The following is a 7217-nucleotide window of genomic DNA, read 5'->3' as shown; positions in this document are numbered from 1 at the left end:
AACAAACATTAGCACAATCAATATTTGGTAAATAGATAAATTTTATATATGTAAAATATTTTGTTGTGTTGTACTCATCAATCATTGTTGAAAGGTTAAAAATGAACCTTGACATTATCTGTCTGACACATGAATGAATTGCCCTTGCCTATATGGTTTCACTTAAGTGATGGCCAAATTCCCTTTATATATCTAGAGAAGATTGATGAATTCACCAATTAATGAACCCCTTTCTTCTGTATCTAAGCATATTTAAAATTTTCATACCACACCTATCTGTTTGAAGAAAGATTCTCTTTTACCTCTTGTGCTTAGTTCTTGGGCTTTCTAAATACATTTTAAACATATAAAAAGCTGAAACTCTTAGTTTGGAGCATGTAAGTCTCACTCTGTCTCTACTACTTTGCCACATTTTAATGATGTGGTCTGTGTCTTCCAGCACTCAGTACGCCACCACCAGCTCTCACTGCTCTGGTTTATTTGTTTTTGGATTCCATGGTCTCTACATGAATTTGCATAGAGAGTATTCAAGGATACTTGAGGAGAACTGCACTTTGTCCACCTCACAGAGGAACATCCTCCAGGAGAGATATGCACACTGTGTTTTCTGTTTAGAAGGATCTTGCATTTCTGATCATGGGGAAAAGAGTGCAGAAGGGACAACATGTATTAAAACAACATCTTGGCTTTTGTAGACTAGGCCATGCTCTTTCCTATGCCACACAAACTGAGTTTCTTAATAGCAATTTATTGTCTTTCAGTTAGTGAAAATGTTACTCAGTTTCTAGCAATACACTGGTAACTTCACAGTTTTCTGTTTTTTATTCACAGTTATTATACATAAAGTAGGGAAACACTGCATCAGAAATTACTATCCAATTGCATGTTCCCCTTTATCATTTTGTTTTTCCCTGAGTAAAAATACTTCAGTTCTCTGGAAATATGAAGCAAATAAATAGGGTGTGTTTATATGTGTGTGTGTGTGTGCGTGTGTGTGTGTGTGTGTGTGTGTACACATACATGAAGCACTTGGTAGGAAGATAAAATTTCTCAAGAGAAATAATAAATTCAATTAAATCTACTTCAAAACACTAGTCCCAAAAATATCTTTAAATTAAGCATGTAGTAAATTATTTTTACACACATAGATTTAAAAAGAAACAAATCCTAGGCTAAGTGTGGTGGCTCACACCTGTAATCTCAGCACTTTGAGAGGCCAAGGTGGCAGGATCACTTGAGACCACAGGTGTTCAAGACCAGCCTGGCCAACATAGACCCCATCTCTACAAATAATAATAATAATAAAGTAGCTGGGCATGTAGTCCCAACTACTCAGGAGGCTGGAGTGGGAGGATCACTTGAGCCTGGCAGGTTGATATTGCAGCGAGCAGTAATCACACCACTGCACTTTAGCCTGGGCAACAGAGTGAGACCCTGTCTCAAAAACAAAAGGGAAAGGAAAGGAAAGGAAAGGAAAGGAAAGGAAAGGAAAGGAAAGGAAAGGAAAAAACAAATCCAGTGAAAGATAAGATTTCTTAGGAGCAGAAGAAGAAACTAAGAAGTCATGAGGAGCAGGCTTTTCACCAGAATAAGTCACTTTATTAGGGGATGTCACGTTTTGGTAACACTCACAAAGTATTTTGACAAAACACAAAGGCAGTTCACACAGATACCATTATGGTGAGAGAAACAAAAGTTTCTTTTGAATCTGAAAAAAGAAAAAAAAAGACTTAGTAAATTTGTTTCTAGAGGCACTGGAATAGTCAAAATCCTAGCTAAAAAAAACTCAGAATTTTGACATTTGGGTTTCTCCTCCATTGAAATCTCCCGTTGTAAAATAAGAGACAATTGATCTTACAGTAAAAGACACTTTCATATATTCACATATTTCTGTATATTTTTAAAAGTGTAGAAATTTACATGAAGCATAACAAGGAGTTTAGTGGAAACTGCAGCTTTACATGAAACATAATGGTAACATTAACATAAAAGCGGTATTATATTTACTGGAATTTGGGGTATTTATTGCTACACCAGATCTCTTCAAACATACGTGTAAGATTAATTTTTTTCTAATCAGAAATGACAAGATAAAAAATCCAATATATTTCCTATGTCAATTACCTGTCTGAAAACTAAAGACAAATTTTACCATAATGTATCTATTCTGTTTTTTTTTAACAACTACTTCTCTGCTTCTTTTAATATATTTTATTCCTCCTACTTAGTATACATTGTTCATTTCCATGTGCATTTATTTTTACAAGAATATAACTATTTTTAGAAGTAGTGTCAGAGGCTTGGCCCTCCTCGCCTTCCACCCGTGCACCCAGTCCGCTCAGCCAGCCCAGTCCGTCCGGTCCTCACCGCCTGCCGGCCTGCCCACCCCCCACCGCAGCCATGGACGCCATCAAGAAGAAGATGCAGATGCTGAAGCTGGACAAGGAGAACGCCATCGACCGCGCCGAGCAGGCCGAAGCTGACAAGAAGCAAGCTGAGGACCGTTGCAAGCAGCTGGAGGAGGAGCAGCAGGCCCTCCAGAAGAAGCTGAAGGGGACAGAGGATGAGGTGGAAAAGTATTCTGAATCCGTGAAGGAGGCCCAGGAGAAACTGGAGCAGGCCGAGAAGAAGGCCACTGATGCTGAGGCAGATGTGGCCTCTCTGAACCGCCGCATTCAGCTGGTTGAGGAGGAGAAGAGGTGGCCAGGAAGCTGGTGATCCTGGAAGGAGAGCTGGAGCGCTCAGAGGAGAGAGCTGAGGTGGCTGAGAGCCGAGCCAGACAGCTGGAGGAGGAACTTCGAACCATGGACCAGGCCCTCAAGTCCCTGATGGCCTCAGAGGAGGAGTATTCCACCAAAGAAGATAAATATGAAGAGGAGATCAAACTGTTGGAGGAGAAGCTGAAGGAGGCTGAGACCCGAGCAGAGTTTGCTGAGAGGTCTGTGGCAAAGTTGGAGAAAACCATCGATGACCTAGAAGAGACCTTGGCCAGTGCCAAGGAGGAGAACGTCGAGATTCACCAGACCTTGGACCAGACCCTGCTGGAACTCAACAACCTGTGAGGGCCGGCCCCACCCCCAGCCAGGCTGTGGTTGCCGCCCCAACCCAATAAAACATGTTACCAGCTTCAAAAAAAAAAAAAAAAAGAAGTAGTGTCAGAAACCCCACAGTAGTTGGAATTTAACCACACACCTCCCAAACCTTTGACAGTCCCCAAGAATTATTTTTAAAAACTTATAGTCACTTAGGCCATTGGAGTTTAGACAGTGAATTCAATCATATCATCTTAAAAAATAAAACAGTAACCACGTGAAGCAAATATTATCTATGCCACCGTGCAAATAAAACAAATTATTTGATTAAGAAGACAGAGCTCATAATAGCAACTATAAGTTAAAGCTCATTTTCTGAATTCTAAAATAATAATTCTTAAACCAGACTATTGCCCTTCAAATTGCCTGCTTTTCTTCTTTATTTTATTTATTGTCACTGACAGGGTGTGGGCTATGCTACCTGAAATAAGACAACTTGGAGGTCACTCCCTGACTTTTTCTACCTTTCTCTGTGAGGGCTGTCCTCTGTAAGTAGGTCAAAAGACCCTCATGGGACAGGTGTCCTGCTCCATACACAGGGGGAAGGAATGTCACAGAGTCACACAGAGAAGAATCTAAAACATAAAGCTTGCTGTGTTCTCCCCTAGTTTATTATCATTAGGCCATACCCCTTTTGTACATTCATGTTTCTTTACAACCATTTACTTCTTTCATCAGATTTTACACAAAAATACAAAATTTTCTCTGGGTCCTCATTTCTAAAGGCTCTTGTGTTATGTCAAACTTTGGTTAATTAAATTTGCTATGTTTTTCTCTGTTAATTTTGTTTTCATAGGAGTGTTGGCCACGAACTTTGTGATGGATAAGGAAAGACTTTACTTTATCTGTCCTACATTGCCCAGGATTTTGGTTAACCTTATAATCCTTTGGTAAGCTATTGACAGCTAGCTCCTAGAAAAGTGGATTAAAAAAATGACACCTCCAGCAGAGAGACAAGTCTAGATCAGATCTTGCAGGAGGTGCAGCTAACAGCAACAAAAACCTGTGGTTTGGAGCAGAATGGAAAAAAAATCACCAAAACAAAATCATGATAGTTAGAGGGTTCCAACAAAGATCAAAGGTAGGGAAAAATTGGAGATTACTCTTCCAGGTCATAAAGATGAATACAAACTTTATCAGGTACTTGCTGGAATTTATAGGGAACAAATTTCAATTAAGTAGAGAGTGTTTGGCCACATCTTGTTGCCCTTAAGATGCTGGCCTCTCTCCTATACCCCATACCACAAATTTTCTATTTTATAGCAATAGAGTAATTAAATAATTGCCATATGAGCACAGGGAAGATACATGATCTTTATTAGTAGCTGACTTCTTTGTTTTATCTAAAACATTAATTCAGCATGCCAGTGATTGTTGGGAGTCAGAAATGTAAACATTCTGGAAGTGGAAAGTTTCAAGAAATCTCAAACATAGTTCTCCCTGAAGTGAAACAAAAGCAGCAATGTAAGGTGGACTATTATGTTGTCAGTGACAATGGAAGAGTCAGGAATAAAATGAGTCTGATCCTCAGTCTACTATTCCAGGGGTACAACTACATCAAAGAAGCTTTTCAAAGAAGTCTTGCAGCCCTAATTTGTCAAATGGAAAATCCTTTATAGGTGCCTTAGAGAGCAGCTGGTGATGCTGCTGTCTAAGTATGATAACACATTCTTTTATATTCTTTCAAGTAATAGTAAAAATAAACCAACAAACAAATAAAACCCCTGCTATTTCTACTTTCTCAGTCTTTGTACTAGATTTTAACAGTAAAACAATGAAAAGACAGTGGGTCTTTTCAGGATAATACCATTCAAATCAATAATTTAATGTTTAATGTTAGATATATATTTGTAGTAAACTACAATAAAAGCAACAGGATAATAAATATAATATTGGAATTAACCTTGGAAGTGAGGTAGGTATATTCTTCAGTAAGGGGTGTGTGGAAACTTTAATATATTGACAATGTTCTATCCCTTACATTAATGCTGACTTAAGTGTTCACCTTCTTATACTGCATATCTTGTAGAACCATATACATTTATTTAGGTGTAAGAAATAGTTCAGAAATTTTAAGAATTATCTTGCAAAAACACATGAGAGACAAACAGATCAGCAGAACAGAGTCCAGAAATAGAACTAAATAAATATATTTTGTGGGCTGGGCACGGTGACTCACGCCTGTAATCCCAGCACTATGGGAGTTTGAGGTGGGTGGATCACCTGAGGTCAGGAGTTCGGCACCAGCCTGGTCAACATGGTGAAACTCCGTCTCTATTAAAAATACAGAAATATCAGTCAGGCATGGTGGCAGGTGCCTGTAATCCCAGCTACTTGGGAGGCTGAGGCAGGAGAATTATGTGAACCTGGGAGACAGAGGTTGCAGTGAGCCAAGATTGTGCCATTGCATTCCAGCCTGGATGATAGAGCGAGCCTCTGTGTCAAAAAAATAAAATAAATGAAAATAAATTTAAATAAATAAATAAATTTTGTGACTTTGTTCCTTGACAAAGAAACAAGAACAATAAAATGGAGAAAATATAGATATTTTAACAGATAGTGCTAAAACACTTTGATATCCACATGGAAAAACAAAACAAGAAAAAAAAAAACCAAAATAATCTAGACACAGAACCTACATCCTTCACAAAATTTAACTTAAAGTATATCATAGACCTAAATGTGAAATACAAAACCCTAAAACTCCTAGAAAATAACATATAGAAGAAAATCCAGGTGACTTTGGGTTTGGTGGTGACTTTTAAAACACAAGACAAAAGGCATAATACATGAAAGAAGCAAATAACAAATTGGACTTCATTATAATTAAAAACTTCTGAACCTGGGAGTGGTGGCTCGTGACTATAATCCCAACACTTTGGAAGGCCAAGATAGCAGAATTGCTTGAGCCCAGTAGTTTGAGACCGGCCTGGACAATATGGTGAGATGCTGTCTCTACAAAAATAGTTAAAAAGTTAGGTGGTCTTGGTGGTTTTCACTTGCAGTCCTAGTTACTTGAGAGACTGAGGCAGGAGGCTCACTTGAGCCTAGGAATTTCAGGCTGCAGTGAGCCATGATTGCACCACTGTATTCCAGCCTGGGCAACAGAGTGAGACTCTCATCTCAAAAAGACAAAAACAAAAAACAAAAAAAAACTTGAGTGATATTGGCAATACGGCAGACTAAGAAGTTATAGACCCTCTTTCTGCCTCAGAGACATTTAGTCAACAGCAATGTATAAACTACAGCAGCTCTGTGAGAGTACCTTGGCCATTGTAAAACCAAGAACGGACAGAGAAAGGGGTAAAAAAATTGTGGTGCTTGCCACACTCATTTGTACAACTCCCCTGATGTGATATAGTATAGAGCAACTGGGAGGAAGCCCTCCACACAGAGATCCTCTCTTGGAATAGAGATAAAGAAGTGGACTGTGTGTCCAACATTTTGGCTTGTCTGGGGGATAGCCTAGGGACTCATTGCTGTCTTGCTTGACTTAAAGCACTAACAGATCAACGGGGAAGTTTGGAACCTGCTGAATAACAGGCAAGCACCATTGCATGTTAGATCTGCAGTTCTAAAGACCAATATCAGTGAGAGCAAGAGATTTAAAAAGGTTTGAGAGGTCCTAGAACCTCTAGCCTGGCTAGTTGACGAAGGCTTTTCTCTGCACAAAGCCAGTTACACAAAGATTGTAAGAGGTGGTAGTTTTTGTTAAATGCCCAAATTCTGGCAAAAGTTACAAGGCATATTAAAAAACTAGAAAACATGGTCAAATCAAAGAAACCCCAAACTCCAGAAATGAAGACTAAATAAAGGCAATCTATGAGCTGTCTGAAAAAGAATCTAAAATAACTCTTATAAAGATATTCAGTGAACTAAAAGACATAATAAACTGGATGAAATCAGAAAAAAAATGCATGAACAAAAGGAGAATATCAACAAAGAGATGGAAAGCATAAAAAGAATAAAATGGAAATTCCACATTTGAAAATATCATACGTACACTGAAAAAAATTATTAGAGGGTCTCAACAGCAGACTTAATAAGGCTGAAGATAGAATAAGCAAAACTTGATAACAACTTATTTGAAATCATTGAAAAAAAAGGTCAAAAAAAAAAAAAAAA

The 7217-nt window shown here is 38.4% G+C and overlaps 1 pseudogene across 1 annotated transcript; it reads left to right on the top strand.

Moving 5' to 3' along the window:
- The first annotated feature begins 2296 nt into the window (after positions 1-2296).
- On the top strand, positions 2297-3146 carry LOC108536715 (tropomyosin beta chain pseudogene; annotated as a pseudogene). Its single transcript, XR_001887601.1, has one exon. The product of XR_001887601.1 is annotated as a tropomyosin beta chain pseudogene (transcript).
- The last annotated feature ends 4071 nt before the right edge of the window (positions 3147-7217 follow it).

The sequence above is a fragment of the Rhinopithecus bieti genome, unplaced genomic scaffold (assembly GCF_001698545.2).
Source record: "Rhinopithecus bieti isolate Rb0 unplaced genomic scaffold, ASM169854v2 scaffold_12689, whole genome shotgun sequence".
Taxonomy (NCBI): domain Eukaryota; kingdom Metazoa; phylum Chordata; class Mammalia; order Primates; family Cercopithecidae; genus Rhinopithecus; species Rhinopithecus bieti.
Note: the sequence above shows the minus strand (reverse complement) of the source record. Positions and strands in the feature narration are given on the sequence as shown.